This window comes from Tachyglossus aculeatus, chromosome X1 (genome assembly GCF_015852505.1).
Source record: "Tachyglossus aculeatus isolate mTacAcu1 chromosome X1, mTacAcu1.pri, whole genome shotgun sequence".
Classification (NCBI taxonomy): Eukaryota; Metazoa; Chordata; class Mammalia; order Monotremata; family Tachyglossidae; genus Tachyglossus; species Tachyglossus aculeatus.
The window spans coordinates 101081042-101100290 of record NC_052101.1 but is presented as its reverse complement, the minus strand read 5'-3'; the positions used below and the strand labels follow the sequence as shown (position 1 = coordinate 101100290).

Here is a 19249-nt window from a genome sequence, read left to right as displayed (position 1 = left end):
ATTTTATAGATTAGGTAACTGAAGCAAAAAGACGTTAAGTGACTTGCCTAAGGTCACACAGCAGACAAGTGGCAGAGCTGGACTGGAAACCCTAAATTGTTCTGACTCCTAGGCCTGTGCTCTATCTACCTGACCACGCTGCTTCACACAACTGTTACATTAGGCCCTTAGTAGGCAGGAAAACATGGAAGGGGTTAGAGGTTATGCCACTGTAGGTGTTTTTCCCCTAACCCATCTTTCTGCTAATCCTGTTAATAAAGTTTGACTCCCTCAGGCCGTATTGAAAAGATTCACTTCATAAAGCAACAAGTAACTGCCTGTTATCCAACTTCTTTCTATCTAACTTGAATCTGCATATAGTAGCTAGGGAGATGATAAAATGATGCCTTGTTTATTCTCTGATTAATGAATTTAATTATTTTCTCTTTCCTTTCTAAGGCTAAGGCTTTTGTTGGGATTCTTTATGATAAAAGTTCAACAGAATCTTTCCTAAAGAACTTTCCCAGACATAACATTTATTTTTTGTTTCCTTTTTGCCATCCTTTAAAATGCTCATAAAAATGACAGAAAGTGTTAAATGTTTTATAGCATTTGCTTACATGTCTCTGTTCATGAATAATGAAAGCAGTGCTCATGGAGATATGCATGGAATTGCTTGGAAAGGTAACAACATATTTCATTAAAACAGGTTTTCTCTTCTCAGAATCTTTTCTCCTCAACCATTGGTCTTTTTTTAAAATTTACGGTACTTGCTAAATGCTTACTTTGTATCAAACACTGTTCTAAGCGCTGGGGTAGGTACAAACTAATTAGGTCAGATACAGTCCCTGTCCTGCACGGGGCTCACAGTGTAAGTAAGAGGGAGAACAGGTATTTACTCCCCATTTTACAATTGAGGGAACTGAGGCACAGAGAAGTTAAGTGACTTGACCAAGGTCACACAGAAGGCAATTAGAACCCAGGTTCTCTGACTCCAAGATCATGCTGACACACATTCTTATTCATCTCTACAGAACACCGAGTGAGCCCCAGTCTGAGCTTCCCCATTGACTTCTTCCCTCTTCATATCTGACAGACAATTACTCTCTTCACCTTCACAGTCTTAATCCCCATTTTACAGATGAGGTAACTGAGGCACAGAGAAGTTAAGTGATTTGCCCAAAGTCACACAGCTGACAATTGGCAGAGCTGGGATTTGAACCCATGACCTCTGACTCCAAAGCCCAAGCTCTTTCCACTGAGCCATGCTGCTTCAGTTACTCTTGAAAGACATCCAACACATTCTAATGTATGTGAGATAACTTAATACTGGTTTTTGAATAGTAATAATGACTTGTGATGAACCTCAAAGTGCACAAAACCCTGATTTTTTTCATGTTTTTACCATCTTCATTCCAAGTGAATGACATCTTGATGTAATGTATTTCTGAGCCCTTGCTCATATGAAGATCCCTTGCTCATATGAAGACAACACCCTCTGTAGAATCCAGGTGGCCCTTTTCCTCACATCATTGGAGTGTGACCCTTTTGGGAAGCTATTCAATCAATCATATTAATTGAGCGCTTAGTGTGTGCATCGCACTGTACTAAGAACTTGCAACAATATGATATAACAATATAACAGAGTTGGTAGACATGTTCTCTGCCACCCAGCAAGCTTACAGTATAGAAAGGGAGACAGATATTAATATAAATAAGTTACAGATACATATGTAAGTGCTGTGGGGCTGAGGGAGGGGTGAATAAAGGAAGCAAATCAGGACAACACAGAAGGCAGTGGGAGAATAGGAAATGAGGGTTTAGTCTGAGAAGGCCTCTTGGAGGAGATGTACCTTCAATAAGGCTTTAAAGGTGAAGAGAGTAATTGTCTGTCAGATATGAAGAGGGAAGAAGTCAATGGGGAAGCTCAGACTGGGGCTCACTCGGTGTTCTGTAGAGATGAATAAGAATGTGTGTCAGCATGATCTTGGAGTCAGAGAACCTGGGTTCTAATTGCCTTCTGTGTGACCTTGGTCAAGTCACTTAACTTCTCTGTGCCTCAGTTCCCTCATCTGTAAAATGGGGATTAAGACTGTGAGCCCCCCGTGGGACAACCTGATCACCTTGTAACCTCCCCAGCACTTAGAACAGTGCTTTGCACATAGTAAGTGCTTAATAAAGGTCATCATTATTATTGTTGTTATTAAATGGACACTGTCTAACTTAAAGTTACCATAGTAGTTGTTATTAAACATTATGCATTAATTAAATGCTTACCATATGGTAAGTGAGCCCACTGTTGGGTAGGGACCGTCTCTACATGTTGCCAACTTGTCCTTCCCAAGCGCTTAGTACAGTGCTCTGCACACAGTAAGCGCTCAATAAATGCGATTGAATGAATGAATGACTGCTAGAGTAGATTCAAGGTTATGAGATTGGGCACAGTCCCTGTCCCATATGGGGCTCACAATCTATCTTATCCCCATTTTGCAGATGAGGAAAGCACTTAATAAATGCTATTATTATTATTACTATTACTATTACAGGTCAAAGTGCATAGGCTATGCAGAAGGGAGAGGGAGTAGGGAAAATGAGGGGTTAGTCAGAAAAGCCTTCTTGGAGGAGTTGTGCTTTTAAAAGACTCTTTAAGTGGGGAGAGCGTTGGCTTGTCAGGCATGAAGAGTGAGGGAGTTCCATGCCAGAGCATGTATATAGGCAAGGAGTAAGTGACGAGGTAAATGAGATCGAGGTACAATGGCCAGGTTGGTGTCAGAGGAGTGAGTGTGCTAGCTGGGCTGTAGTAGGAAATCAGCGAGGTAAGGTAATAATAATAATAATTTTGGTATTTGTTAAGTGCTTACTATGTGCCAAGCACTGTTCTAAGCGCTGGGGAGGATACAAGGTGATCAGGGTGTCCCATGTGGGGCTCACAATCTTAATCCCCATTTTACAGATGAGGTAACTGAGGCACAGAGAAGTTAAGTGACTTGCCCAAAGTCACACAGCTGACATGTGAGGGAGCTGGGATTTGAACCCATGACCTCTGACTCCCAAGCCTGGGCTCTTGCCACTAAGCCACGCTGAAGGTAGGAGGAGACGAAATGATTGAGTGCTTTAAAGCTCAAAGTAAGGAGTTTCTTTTTGATGTGGAGGTGGATGGGTGACCACAGGAGATTAATGAAGAGTGGGGAGATGTGAACTGAATGGTTTTGTAGGAAATGGTCTAGGCGGCAGAGTAAAGTATGGGCTGGAGTGGATAGAGACAGGACGCAGGGAAGTTAGCAAGGAGCTTGATGCAGTAGTCAAGGCAGGATATAATTATTTGGATCACCATAGTGGCAGTTTGGATGGAGAGGAAAGGACAAATATTGGTGATGTTGTGAAGGTAGGACAGACAGGATTTAGTGACAGATTGAATATGTGGGTTGAATGAGAGAACTGAGTTGAGGATAATGACAAAGCTACAAGCTTATGAGACAGGGAGGATGGTGGTGTTGTCTATAGTGACAGCACCTACACCTACCCCCTTGGAAACCTCATTTGCCCCCACAGTTTCAACTATTATCTCTAGGTGGATGATTCCCAAATCTACCTCTCCAGCCTTGACCTCTCTCTTTTCCAGCAGTCTCTCATTTCCTCCTGCCTTCATCTCTACTTGGACGTCCCATTGACACCTCGAACTTGGAATATTCAATACAGAACTCCTTATTTTCCCACCCAAACCCTGTTCTTCCCCTGACTTTTCCAGCACTATAAACAACACTACTACCCTCCCTGTCTCATAAGCCCATAACCTTGGCATTATACTCAACTTCTCTCTCATTCATCCCACCCATTCAATCTGTCACTAAATCCTGTCGGTTCTACCTTCACAACATTTCTAGAACTGCCCTATCCTGTCCATCCAAACCGCTACCACACAGATCCAAGCATTCATCATTTCCCACCTTGACTATGTATCAGCCTCGTTACTGAATTCCCTGCATCTCATCTCTCCCCTCTACAATACATACTTCACTTTTCTGTCTGGATTGTTTTTCTAAAAAATTTTTAGTCCATAAAATAATAATAATTGTATTTGTTAAGAGCTTACTATTGTGCCAAGCAGTGTTCTAAGTGCTGGGGTAGATACAAGGTAATCAGGTTGTCCCACATGAGGCTCACAGTGTTAATTCCTATTTTACAGATGAGGTAACTGAGGCACAGAGAAGTTAAGTGACTTGCCCAAGGTCACTCAGCAGACAAGTGGCAGCAGGATTAGAACCCACATCCTCTGACTCCCAAGTCCATGCTCTTTCCACTGAGCCATGCTGCTTCTCTGGAGCCATAAATCCTTACTCCTCAAAAACTTCCAGTGGTTGCCCGTCTGCCTCCACATCAAACAAAAACTCCTCTATATGGGTTTTAAAGCATTCAATCAGCTCTTACACTCCTACCTAAGCTTGATATTTACCCCAGGCCCACAATCAATAAATACCATTGAACGCAATGCTCACACTCCTCTCTTCAAACACCTACCTACTCTCTATACCTCAATCACATCTATCCCACCACTGAGCCTCTGCCCACATTCTTTTAGACTATGAGCCCACTGTTGGGTAGGGACTGTCTATATGTTGCCAACTTGTACTTCCTAAGCGCTTAGTACAGTGCTCTGCACACAGTAAGTGCTCAATAAATACGATTGATTGATTGATTCTCCCTCAGGCCTGGAACTCCCTGCTCCTTCATTTCCGGCAGTCCACAACTCTCCCCACCTTCAAATCCTTCCTAAAATCACATCTCCAAGAGGCCTTCCCAGATTCAGCCCTCTATTTCCCCAACTACCTTCCCCTCTGCCTCGACTCTGACTTGGCTGAGTACCCCTTAAGCGTTTTGATACTCACCTCAGCCCCCAATATTTATGTAAGTATTCTTATACTTTACTAATCCCCCTATTCCTAATCTATTTCAGTGTCTGTCATCATCATCATCATCATCAATCGTATTTATTGAGTGCTTACTGTGTGCAGAGCACTGTACTAAGCGCTTGGGAAGTACAAATTGGCAACATATAGAGACAGTCCCTACCCAACAGTGGGCTCACAGTCTAAAAGGGGGAGACAAAACCAAACATACTAACAAAATAAAATAAGTAGAATAGATATGTACAAGTAAAATAAATGAATAAATAGAGTAATAAATATGTACAAACATATATACAGGTGCTGTGGGGAAGGGAAGGAGGTAAGATGGGGGGGATGGAGAGGGGGACGAGGGGGAGAGGAAGGAAGGGGCTCAGTCTGGGAAGGCCTCCTGGAGGAGGTGAGCTCTCAGCAGGGCCTTGAAGGGAGGAAGAGAGCTAGCTTGGTGGATGGGCAGAGGGAGGGCATTCCAGGCCCAGGGGATGACGTGGGCCAGGGGTCGATGGCGGGACAGGCGAGAACGAGGCACGGTGAGGAGATTAGCAGCAGAGGAGCGGAGGGTGCGGGGTGGGCTGTAGAAGGAGAGAAGGGAGTTGAGGTAGGAGGGGGCGAGGTGATGGAGAGCCTTGAAGCCCGGGGTGAGGAGTTTCTGCCTGATGCGCAGATTGATTGGTAGCCACTGGAGATTTTTGAGGAGGGGAGTAATATGCCCAGAGCGTTTCTGGACAAAGATAATCTGGGCAGCAGCATGAAGTATGGATTGAAGTGGGGAGAGACACGAGGATGGGAGATCAGAGAGAAGGCTGATGCAGTAGTCCAGACGGGATAGGATGAGAACTTGAATGAGCAAGGTAACGGTATGGATGGAGAGGAAAGGGCGGATCTTGGCAATGTTGCGGAGCTGAGACCGGCAGGTTTTGGTGATGGCTTGGATGTGAGGGGTGAATGAGAGGGCGGAGTCGAGGATGACACCAAGGTTGCGGGCTTGTGAGACGGGAAGGATGGTAGTGCCATCAACCAGAGATGGGAAAGTCAGGGAGAGGGCAAGGTTTGGGAGGGAAGACAAGGGGTTCAGTCTTCGACATGTTGAGCTTTAGGTGGCAGGCAGACATCCAGATGGAGATGTCCTGAAGGCAGGAGGAGATGCGAGCCTGGAGAGAGGGGGAGAGAGCAGGGGCAGAGATGTCGATCTGGGTGTCATCAGCGTAGAGATGACAGTTGAAGCCGTGGGAGCGAATGAGGTCACCAAGGGAGTGTGTGTAGATCGAGAACAGAAGGGGACCAAGAACTGAACCTTGGGGAACCCCCACAGTAAGAGGATGGGAGGGGGAGGAGGAGCCTGCAAAAGAGACTGAGAATGAACGACCGGAGAGATAAGAGGAGAACCAGGAGAGGACAGAGTCTGTGAAGCCAAGGTCAGATAGCGTGTTGAGGAGAAGGGGGTGGTCCACAGTGTCGAAGGCAGCTGAGAGGTCGAGGAGGATTAGGACAGAGTATGAGCCGTTGGATTTGGCAAGCAGGAGGTCATTGGTGACCTTTGAGAGGGCAGTTTCCATGGAATGTAGGGGACGGAAGCCAGACTGGAGGGGGTCGAAGAGAGAGTAGGTGTTGAGGAATTCTAGGCAGCACGTGTAGACAACTCGTTCAAGGAGTTTGGAAAGGAGTTTGAGGAGGGGAGTAGACTGTACAGTCCCTGTAGACTGTAAGTTCCTTGTGGGCAGATATCATGCCTATCAACTTTGTTGTACTGTACTTTCCCAAGCGCTTAGTACAGGGCTGTGCATTCAGTAAGTGCTCAATTTAAACCATTGATCGGCAGATTTATTGTACCAATGACATCTCCTTCCTTTATCATTTCTACTCATCCCCAGTCTCAGGATTGATATGTTTCCAGAAGTAGACAGAGGAACAATACAGAACTTTTTTTTCCCCAAAGAAATAAATGCAATGAAAAGAATAATTTCGGAAACTTTTGAAATGGGTCAGTCATGGGGATTGTGGAATTGCCTTCTCTGGAGGATTTTATAAATAGGGTCAGTTCTCATCTTTGGAGATTGGTGTAAGCATGGTGATACTTCCTAAGATAGTGGGGATAGAGTAGATGACTATCCAAGTTTCCTACCAGGCTTAAGAACCTGTGAAACTGAGTTTTTGAAAAAATTGCATTCCATTTCACACTGAAATAAAAATGAAACATTTGATCCAAGCGAGAATAGAGAATCAGTATAAAACTAATGGCTGCATTTTAAACTAATGGAGTCCAATTAATTGTTATAAAATGGTAATCATTTATTTTTAAAATGGGAAAAATAAAAAATGAAATCTTTGCTTTTCACTAACTTTAAGGTAGAAAACTTTTTTGTAAATTCACAGCACACTGACATTAATGGATACAAGTAAGTCTATAATCTGATTTCCCTGGAAGCAGTCCAGTGAAAATTGATTCTAAAGATTTCTTCCTCAAGCAAACAATGATCCAGTGTTGACTTAGAAAGTTCATATATTCTCAAATCTTCTATACCATACGGGAAAACATTAGTGTTCATAGAGGGTAGCCATTATACATGGACCACATTAAGGAGAATTTTAAGACTTCACTCTCTTTGATATAGTCTATCATATAAAAATCATAAAAGCCTTCACAGTGTCTGGCTGTAGGGGGAATCAATATCAGTTTCATATTTATCATAGTTAAGTGGCTGCCATGTACATTGCCAAGATCCGCCCTTTCCTCTCCATCCACACCACTACCCTTCTCGTTCAAGCTCTCATCCTATCCCGTCTGGACTACTGCATCAGCCTTCTCTCTGATCTCCCATCCTCGTGTCTCTCCCCACTTCAATCCATACTTCATTCTGCTGCCCGGATTGTCTTTGTCCAGAAACGCTCTGGGCATGTTACTCCCCTCCTCAAAAATCTCCAGTGGCTTCCAATCAATCTGCGCATCAGGCAGAAACTCCTCACCCTCGGCTTCAAGGCTCTCCATCACCTCGCCCCCTCCTACCTCACCTCCCTTCTCTCCTTCTACAGCCCACCCCGCACCCTCCGCTCCTCTGCCGCTAATCTCCTCAGCGTACCTCGTTCTCACCTGTCCCGCCATCGACCCCCGACCCATGTCATCCCCCGGGCCTGGAATGCCCTCCCTCTGCCCATCCGCCAAGCTAGCTCTCTTCCTCCCTTCAAGGCCCTACTGAGAGCTCACCTCCTCCAGGAGGCCTTCCCAGACTGAGCCCCTTCCTTCCTCTCCCCCTCGTCCCCCTCTCCATCCCCCCATCTTACCTCCTTCCCTTCCCCACAGCACCTGTATATATGTATATATCGTTGTACATATTTATTACTCTATTTATTTATTTATTTATTTTACTTGTACATATCTATCCTATTTATTTTATTTTGTTAGTATGTTTGGTTTTGTTCTCTGTCTCCCCCTTTTAGACTGTGAGCCCACTGTTGGGTAGGGACTGTCTCTATATGTTGCCAACTTGTACTTCCCAAGCGCTTAGTACAGTGCTCTGCACACAGTAAGCGCTCAATAAATACGATTGATGATGTAAAGCTCAAAATGGGAAGCTAATTCAGTGTTAGTATTGTGCCAATTTGAAAGTGGGGAGAGTGGTGGCCTGGTGAATATGGAGGGGAAGGGAGAGAGGGCCAGGCACTGAACTAAGTGCTGCGGTAATGAGGTAGGACACAGTCCCTGTCCCACGGGAGCCTCACAGTCTTAATCGACATTTTACACATGAGGTAACTGAGGCCCAGAGAAGTAATTTGACTTGCCCAAGGTCACACAGCATACAAGTAGTGGAGCTGGAATTAGAACCTAGGTCTTTTGACTTCCAGGACCATGTTCTTTCCACTAGACCACACTGCTTCCTTTAGACATCAAACAGATTGGGCCTTGGAAACCCAGCTCCGATTTACCATGGGCTGCTGGGAAAGTCATAGTTTTTGTGTTCTGGAATTGGGAAAAGATGGATTTTTAGTGGGAAAATATGTAAAACTCAATGGGGTAGGTTTCAAAAGCAGATACTCCTGCATAATTTAATGCTTCAGATAATTTTCCAAGCAGATACAACAAAGGATTTATTTTGCTTTTAGGATACTGTGGTGTCTGCTACAAAGTTTTTACGAGGAAATCATTGTTAAAATAGAGTGTGACAGTTGAGGGCTGTTTATGGGAAGAGAGAAAAGCAGCCATTTCTCTGAGAAAGTGATAAAGTATATTTTCTTTTTTTTAAGGTACTTGTTATGAGCTTACTATGGGCCAGGCACTGTACTAAATGCTGGGGTAGAGAAAAGCGAATCAGGTTGGACCCTCTCCCTGTCCCACATGGGGCTCACAGTTTCAATCCCCATTTTACAGAAGACGGAACAGAGTCACTGAGAAGTTAAGTGACTTGCTCAAGATCACACAGCAGACAAGTGAGGGAACTGTTATTAGAACCCAAGTCCTTCTGACTCCCAGACCTTTGCTCTATCTACTAGGGAATGCTGCTTCTCTTTTCCTCCCAGAAACCTTTATTTCCACCGCCGTCATTGCCATCCTTGAGTACGCCCATGTCTCATACCTTACCAGCCTATGCCTGGACAGCAGGATGGGAGGGAGGGTGAGTGAAGGGAAGGGAGGAGGATAGGGAAGTTTTTGCCATTGCCACCCAAGCCCCACTGGCAGAGTTGGCAGGGACCGAGAAGCAGCACGAAGAATCGAGTAAGGTGACACAGGTCTGGGATAAAGGTAGGTAGTTCATACTGTATGTGATTCTGCTCTAGACTGTAAACTCGTAGTGGGCAGGGAACATGTCTGCCAACTCTGCTGTATAGGACTCTCAAAAGTGTTTATTACGTCGCTCTGCACATAAGAAGTGCTTAATAAATACCATTAGTTGATATAGTAGTCTCTCCCTTTCTATCTTTGCCTGAATTGCGGGATTTCTTTTTTTCTTGAATTACTCAGGTTACATACAGAGCTGAAGTGGCTCTGAACATGGCCATTCTACCTGAGCAAGCTGATGTGATGAGACCAGCTCCAGAGAGTCGGCTGCTTCCATTAAGCTTCCTTTTCCATCCTCAGATAGAAGCAGGAAATCTTCCTTGGGACAATTGGGAGGAAGGCAGGAAACCAGTATTCTCTCAGCCACGAAGAGAAGAATCAAATTCAATATTTAGAAAGCACTTTGAGTCTTGAGTGGTAATCACTATAAAGTTGCAGGTATTATCATAATATAGTCGAGAGGACCAAACCCTGTGTTGCATGAATATCAGGGATTTAGCAGCTTTCATTTCTTGTCACAGTTTGAACAGAATTCCCTCCTGCCACATAGCAGTCTTTTTGTTAGGTGAAAGGCTTATTTAAGATCTGTGAATGACAGCCAGATTAGTATAGCCAATGCTATGCAAAGTTGAGATCTGCTTAATTTTGAATTATCCTGCTTCCATGCAATCCTCTTCCAATTATCAGTTTTAAAAAATTTGGTATAAATATACATATATATTCTTGGTGCACCTGTATCATATCTAGACTCCAAAGAAGATGATAAGGTCACGCCCAGACACATTCCAAGTGTGGCCATCTTATTTCTGATATCCTCTATTAACAGGTACAGTTTGCAAATACTACTGCCTCTTCACCTTGTAATTATAAATTGATTAAAGATAAGAGTCTGAGTCTGACATGGAGAGTGCATGACAGATAGGGAAAACATAAGCTTTGTCTCCCTCAGAGATATTGAGTAGATTTTATAATAGAGCAGTAACTGGCACAATAAATTTCAGAGCTACCTTGAAATGAACATTTTTATTCAGAAACTACTGTGCTTGCACTGTTGAAAAGCAGATTGTGAAGCAATTACATGGAGATAAAACTTGTGGGCATTTAATCAATATCGGAGGTTGTATTTCGTTTGCCTTTTTAATTTTAAGTTTAAGATTTTTAAAAGCCATTAGGTGACTTTTTGTTAGATGAAAGCCCTGTTCAAGATCTGTGAATGAGAGATGGTGACCAGAATTTATAGCACAATCTCACTATCTATGTAAAGTTGAGATCTGCTTAATTATGAATTATCCTTCCACCATTCTTTTCTCTCCTAATTATCTTTTTTTAAAAATTAAGCACTATGTGCCAAACACTTTTCTAAGCACTGGGGTAGATACACGTTAATCAGGTTGGGCACAGTCCTTGACCCACATGGGTATCATATTCTGTGTAGGAAGGAGAACAGGCATTTAATCCTCATTTTTACAGTGAGGAAATTGAGGCACAGAGAAGTCAAGTGACTTACCCAAGGTCACACGGCAAGCAATTGGCAGAACTGGGATTAGAACCCAGGTCCTCTGATTCCTAGTCCCATGTTCTTTCCAGTAGGCCATGCTGTTTCTTCCAACGTGGTCATAGGAATGGGCAGGGATTGTTTCTCTTTATTGCTGTATTGTACTTTCCAAATGCTTAGTACAGTGCTCTGCACACAGTAAGCACTCAATAAATATGATTGAATGAATGAATATGTACTTCTAATTGTGTTTTCTTAAAGACCAGTGTACCTCTACTGGTGAGAATTGATGGTCTCTTCGTTTGAGTGTGTTTGACACACACACCTATGACAGAGATATGGTTAGAAAACAAAGACCAGGGAGATTTATCCCTATTTTGGCTCTGAGAAAATGATCTATGAGAAGAAATATTCACTAAGACTAATAATGACAATAAAAGTGATATTCGTTAAAGCCCTTACTGTGTGACAAGCACTGTACTGAGAAGCAGCGTGGCTCAGTGGAAAGAGCACGGGCTTTGGAGTCAGAGGTCATGGGTTCAAATCCCGACTCCGCCAATTGTCAGCTGTGTGACTTTGGGCAAGTCACTTAACTTCTCTGTGCCTCAGTTACCTCATCTGTAAAATGGAGATTAAGACTGTGAGCCCCCCGTGGGACAACCTGATTGCCTTGTAACCTCCCCAGTGCTTAGAAAAGTGCTCTGCACATAGTAAGCACTTAATAAATGCCATTATTATTATTATTATTACTAAGCACTGGGGTAGAAACAAGATAATCAGGTTCCACATGGGGCTCACAGTTTAAGTAGGAGGGAGAACAGGCATTGAATCTTCATTGCAGATGAAGGAACTGAAGCACAGGGAAGTTAAGTGGCTTGCCTAAGGCCACACAGCAGGTATGTGGCAGAGCTGGGATTAAAACCCAGGTCCACTGACTCCCAGACCTGTGCTCTTTTCTTTTTTTTTTTTGTATTTGTTAAGCATATACCATGTGCCAGACACTGCACTAAGCACTCGGTTGATACAAGCTAATCAGGTTTGACACAATCCATGTCCCACATGGGCCTCCCAATCTTAATCCCCATTTTACAGATGAGGTAACTGAGGCATCGAGAAGTGAAGTGACTTCCCCAAAGTCACACGCAGCAGGTAAGAGGCAGAGGTCCTTCTGACTCCCAGGCCCATTCTCTGTCTACTAGGCCTGCATGGAATGCATCATGATATGGTCAACTTGAAATTGCCCAGACAGCCACAAACCTCTTTTTTCTCACTGATTTGGACTGACTCATTAGAGTATCCTAAATTTAGTGAGTCACTGCACAAACATCCTCCTTTCCTTTAGCTGTTTTCAAGGATGTTGCAGACCCAATTGCCTACCTGTGCCTCACTGCAGAGTTTGGTGACAAAGCAGTAATGAACTGACTCAGTAAGGCAGCATGTTTTTTGGGTGATTCACAGGATTTAGCAACACTGGGGAATTAAGCTTCATATTAAATGTAAAATCAAAAAAAGCAATAGTGGTGTCCAACCTTTTCTATAACAGAGACCTGATCTTATCACAGAAAGGTTCTTGAGTAGTTTATTAATAATAATAATAATGATGATGATGGTATTTGTTAAGCACTTACTATGTGCCAAGCACTGTTCTAAGCACTGGGGTAGATACAAGTTAATCAGGTTGTCCCAACCTGACAACCTGATTCAGTATTATTCAGCATGATCTCTGAGCTGGACTCAGTAGGACGGGATCACCAATAATGAGGTTGTGGCACTCAGCTCACTGAAGTTAAAGGCAATATTCAAAGGGGTATTTGTTGAGCACTTACTATGTGTAAAGCACTGTTCTAAGTAACAACTTCTCTGGGCAGGACATATGAGCAGAATGGAAGATAGCAGGATACGCTTGGAGCTATTCTGTGGTGAACATAAGGCTCGTGCAAGCAGGGAGGGCAGAACACATCTTTTAAAGATACACTGAAATACAGCTCAAACAATGTGGTAGAGCAGCACATCCGGACAGTAAGCTCACTGTCGGCAAGGAACATCTTTACCACCTCTGTCAACAAATATGACAGATAGCGGGGAATGTGTCTACCAACTCTGTTGTATTTTACTCTCCCAAGCACTTAGTTCAGTGCTCTGCACATAGTAAGTGCTCAACAAATGCCATTGATGTGTGTGTGAGTGTATATCTACCTGTGCAAAATATTAGCTTATATGTGATCAAAAGGTTCTACCATCTCGCTTTCACATTCAAAATGATTCTAAATAGGATTCTGTAAAAATGAAGAAGTTCAAGGTAATTTCTTTTAAAACTCAGTAGTGAAGTGGGAGATAGATTTTTATTTTAATCACATTGGCATAAATAGTTCATAGGGTTCTCTCTCCCCTTGGGGAATGCTGATAAGTGATGAAGAGCTTGTACTTTTTCTTTGTTTCACCTTCAAAGTCCAGCTCTGATGTAGTAGATTGGGACCAACTGCTGGCTCGAACTCTGCAGGCATAAAAGAGAGTTCCGAGTCACCTTCACCATGGAAATGATGCCAGTGCTGCCCCCACACCCAGCCATTACACCTTCTTCCTCTAAGGGCCAAAGGATCCAACACATGGAGCTGCAATTGGACTAGTTCTGGTGGCTCAGCGGTGACCCCCTCCGTGTTGCCACCGGGTGACTGCTCCCATGCCCCACACACACTTCCCACCCCAACCCCTCCAGTCCCAGGGTCCGGCTCTGCTGTCAAATTATCTCAACCCTCATTTCCTCCCTTAAACACCCTGAGACCCAAGTGTCATGTTGTATCCCCCATGTCCCTGCCCCTGAACGCCTGGGGCTGTGGCACACCCCCATGCATCCTTCCCATCCCCTGGTCCTAGGGTACAGTCATGCTGTACCCCACCCCCTGTCCCCGAATGCAACCCTGCAGCATCTCCTGGAGCTGCTATTGCAACAGTACATCTTCAGCCCCCATGCCCATTGCTTCTTGGGATTGACCCAAGTTCCCCATATCCCCAAGCCCCTTGATATTGGGGTGGTGAACCCCGAGATTCAGATCATGTAGCCCCAAGATAGCAAATCTGGCCAAAATAAAGGAGAGGCTTCAAAGCCAACTTCCTCCCCAGTCACCAATGAGAAGCCACAAAATCCCATTGATGGATCAGGAACTACTGATAGTTTTCACTGGGGGAGGGGGGGGGGGGGCGGGGTCAGGTGAGGTGAGGTCAGGTGCCTTGTGCCGAATTTTATCTCCTGGGGGAGGGTGGGAATGAAGGTGCCTGATTGGGAGCGAGCTGTTGGCCCTGTCTTCTCTACAGGTCATGGGTTCTAATCCCAGCTCTGCCACTTGTCAGCTGTGTGACTTTGGGCAAGTCACTTAACTTGTCAGTGCCTCAGTTGCCTCATCTGTAAAATGGGGATTGAGACTGTGAGCCCCACGTGGGACAACCTGATTACACTGTATCTACCCCAGCGCTTAGAACGGTGCTCGGCACATAGTAAGTGCTTAACAAATACCAACATTATTATTATTATTATTACACTACATCCCTCTGAGAGTGGTAGCAGCTAGCTACCACAACTGCCACAAAGAACCATAGAAGGGCTGTTAGCTTGAGCTTGGATTTACAAGGTAACTGTTTCATGTATTGTGGCAGAAACAGCTGATCTATGGGGGCCTCTAAGAAGACTGACATCATAGTTACCAGCTTTATATTAATCTTAAATCCTGGAATTATGAGCTATTTATCACTTTTGCAGCTTCCAAATTTTGCAATAAAATAACTTTCATTTTCTTCAATTGCCCTGGAGCTACGTCGAAGAGCAAGCATTTGCTAAGCCAATGGAATTCATTTTCAGCTAATGGAAATCACGGTATATTGCTGGTTCATGCGTAAGCCCATCACTTTGGAAATTTTGACACTTGCCAGCAAAATGCATTTTAAAATTGCATGATGACTGATATGAACAAATCACATTAAACACATTTTCCAAGTACCCTTTTCAGTTTATGGATGAAATGTTACATTCTAACTAGGAAATACTGGCATAAGAAAGAGTTGCCTTTTTAATATATTGTAGAGATTTGATCTCTGTGAACTATTTAAAAACTTCCACATGAAGCCCATCTATCAAAAAAGGTAGATTTTCTTTCTTTCTTTTTTTTTTTTTTTTGGCCTGCACAGTAATGGGGTAGTTCTCTTTAACAGATTTCATTCAACTATGTAATTTTGGTTTTCTGGCTATATCGGCCCCCAAACAGAATGTTTGTAGTCAGAATGTAAAGTAATTTATGATTGTATTTTCCTTAATTGCTTTTAAAAAAATCTTCACTTAAATTCAGACTACGAGCATTAATCAATCAGTGGTATTTATTGAGAGCTTACTATGTTCAGAGCACTTTATTAAGTGCTTGGGAGAGAACATTGTAACAGATTTGGTAGACATGCTCCTTACCCACAAATTTATAGTGGAAGACAGACATTTAAATAAATTATGGATATGTGCATAAGCACTGTGGGGCTGAAGGTGAGGAGAATAAAAGGTACACATCCAAGGGAAAAGATGATATGGAGGGGAAAGGGAGTATGGGTAATGAGGGCTTTCTTGGGGAGCGCCTCTTGGAGGAGATGTGATTTTTTTTTATGGCATGTGCTAAGTGCTTACTATGTACCAGGTACTGTACTAAGCACTGGGGTCATCATCAAATGCCATCAAGTCGTTTCCAATCCGTAGCAACTCCATGGACATATCTTCTCCAGAATGTCCTACCGTATGCCGTAATCTGTAGTCATTCTGGTATGTATAACCACAGTAAAAACAAAAAAATATGGACGTGGTTTACCATTGCCTTCTTCCATGCAGTAAAAAACTTTTCACTGCCGTTGTCTTTGATCAACATTTTTGATCACTTGATCATCTGCCTTTGACTCTTTTCCATGGTGTTGCTGCCCAGCACAGGTGAATCAACTTTGTTGATGCTTGGACGTAGACCTATCTATCATGGGTAACCTGGGCGAGGTAATATCTCGCATAGAGATAAGTCTCATCGGCTCAGTGGGAAGAGCCCGGGCTTTAGAGTCAGAGGTCATGGGTTCAAATCCCGGCTCTGCCAATTGTCAGCTGTGTGACTTTGGGCAAGTCACTTCACTTCTCTTTGCCTCAGTTACCTCATCTGTAAAATGGGGATTAAGACTGTGAGCCCCCCGTGGGACAACCTGATCACCTTGTAAGATCCCCAGCGCTTAGAACAGTGCTTTGCACATAGTAAGTGCTTAATAAATGCCATTATTCTTCTTCTTATTATTATTGGCATATGCAAACTCTCTTGCCATGACAAGGTGTTGATTCATAGGAGAGAACACTGGGGTAGATACAAGATAATCAGGTTGGACAAAGTCCATGTCCCACATGAGGCTCACAGTCTTAATCCCCATTTTGCAGATGAGATAACTGAGGCACAGAGAAGTTAAATGATTTGTCCATGGTCACACAGCAGGCAAGTGTCAAAGCAGGAATTAGAACCCAAGTCCTGATGCTCAGGCCAGTGCCCTATCCACTAGCCCACATTGCTTCAATAAGACTTGGAAGGTGGGAAGACTTTTAACACTTTTTCTGTATATTTTGTCTCTGCATTAGACCATGTGCTCTTTGAAAGCAGGGGCTTTGATGAGTTAATTATATATACTTTACTACAAGCCTAGTAAAGTTGCTCAATAGATACTGTACTTGGACTCACTGATTTTACTATTCTGTGCTCATATAGCTGAGCTCCACACTGGCAGAAACATTTTTATGGACTCTGGTGTTTCTAAGTATCCAGAATATCACTCAGTAGTATTTACTGAATACTTATTGTGTGCAGAGCCCTCTATGAAGCCCTTGGGAGAGTTCAATAGAAGTAGAAGACACAGTACATGCCTTCAAGGAAGTCACAATATAACAAGGAGGCAGGCACAAAAATAATTTACAGATAAGAAGTGCTCAAAAACAGTAGACCGAAGTCATGTAGATGCAGTATTTTTTTGATTGTTTCCTGGTGTGGGTCTCCTGATTAGCCAGGTGGTCCGCCTGATAACAGAATGAAATGTCAGCACTGTTGCCAGGGAAGCCCTGGAAGCAAGTCTTGTGAAAGCAAGACTTGAAATCTGCCTGCTAACATTAGATTATGTAATGGTAGAGTTTCTCTTTGTAGATTTTGATTAATCTGGAATTTACATAGGAAAATGCCAATCAGGGCATATCCACTATCCAGGAGTTATGAAGGAAATGACAGGGTCCCTGTCTCCATGTTTTTTATAGTCATAGTAATAGTCTTTATTAAGTACTTACTCTGTGCAGAACATTGTACTAATCGTTGAAATCATTCAGATTTAAATTTTGGTCTTTACTAAACCCCTTCCTGGATTTTTTCTCCTACTATTCTCAGGAGTCCAAGAGACGACAAACCTCGGCCTCAGTAATACTCAAGAGTTCTCCTTTAAAAAGAAAAAGAAGGAAAGACGTGGAAAGAGGCAGAGTTTATTACATTTTCTGCCCACTTCTTCATTTTCACTTCTCCTGCTCTGCTTTCTTTCAGCCCTGGGTGTACAGTCCAGTGTTTATTTCATGGCTGTTCTAACAGTAGAGAGCCTAGAATGAGGCATTTTTGCCAAACCCCCACAGGTAAACACATACGTATCAGGAGAAAGAGAAGGTGTAAATCTTTGGCATACTAATTCTGTTTGGCAAACAAGCTAATTGTATGGTAGTTTTTATGAAGTTAGATGGCAGCTGCAGCATCCTAGAATAAGATACTGTAATTTCAAATATATTCTTAATCTTAACAGAAACAAGCAACACATGTCGAATTGTAGAAGTGAATATAATATTAATTTAATGAATGCAGTAACTTGAATATTGTTTGTGTTGTATGCCTATGAAAAATGATTTATAGTTCTCAGTACTTATTATTTTTGGGTTTTTTTGGCGCTATTAGCCTTCAGTATGAAGGTATGTTCCTAGTGTATGTTCAGAGTTAACAGCCTAATTATTCATCTCACGGACATTAGCGATGACTTCCAAGTTGCTCAGGTTATTGCTTTGGAATGTAATTAGGTACATTTGAAAATACATAGTGTATTAATGATCTGAAAGTCCATAACAGATTCTTAGAGAGATACTGCAGCTTCCCAAGTGAATAAATATTTTTCCTATTTACAAATGCCCTTCTGGACCCTACTGGTTCTCAACAAATCATTATAGTCTAACAGAAAAATATAAACTTTTGCAATATTTGAAAAAGAAAATGATTATACTGTATAAAGTACTTGCTTCATAGTTAAATCTGAGCTATATGTATATATATATTTCATATGAATTTATCCTTGGGGTTCAAAAAGGCTTCCATTGACTTGGGAAAATCTATTCTTCATAGGTTAAAGCATCAACATACCATGATTCAACCTAGCTAACCAATCAGTGACACCCATCCCTATCACTCACCTTAAGGTTTACATTAAGCCTTTTCCCCTTTTAGACTGTTCTCCCCCTCTAGGCTGTAAGCTCCTTATGGGCAAGAAATGTGTCTGCTAAATCTATTGTATTATACTCTCCCAAGCAATTAGTATGGTGCTTTACACATACTAAGCACTCAGTAAATATGATTGATTGATTGACTAGTGTAATTTTTGGGCAATTGATTTTTATTTTTTAACATTGTGAATGCAATGTTAACTATTTGATTTTCAACAATTTGTCATCTGGCACTCAAGAGATCATCTGCCCTAGTCCTCTCTCTCTGGACAAGTGAATGCCTAAACCAATAAAGGAGAGATAGACAAACCTTTTTCATTACAAAGTTATCCTACTTTGAAAGCCTCATCCAGAGTTTGACATTCACTGTAAGTTACTTTTCTCAATTTATTTTTTGGGCAGATGGTTTCCTTCTCCCATTTATGAAAATTCCATTAAGATTTCTCTCAGAATTCGTCGATATTTCTAGAATCCCAAATTACACACCCTAAATTTACTCCTCTTCAACACCTTAATCTGGATGACATTTGTACTTCCACCAACCATCTGAATTGAGGAATCTCTCACATTACCATTTATTTTTAGACTTGCTT

The 19249-nt window shown here is 42.6% G+C and overlaps 1 long non-coding RNA gene across 1 annotated transcript in view; it reads right to left on the bottom strand.

Annotated features, from left to right (window-relative positions):
* Positions 1–13484: 13484 nt before the first annotated feature.
* LOC119919963 overlaps positions 13485–19249 on the bottom strand; it is a 45430-nt gene continuing 39665 nt past the window's right edge. Inside the window, exon 3 of the long non-coding RNA XR_005447754.1 lies at positions 13485–13643. This is a non-coding gene — a long non-coding RNA (uncharacterized LOC119919963). The remainder of the gene's footprint in view (positions 13644–19249) is intronic.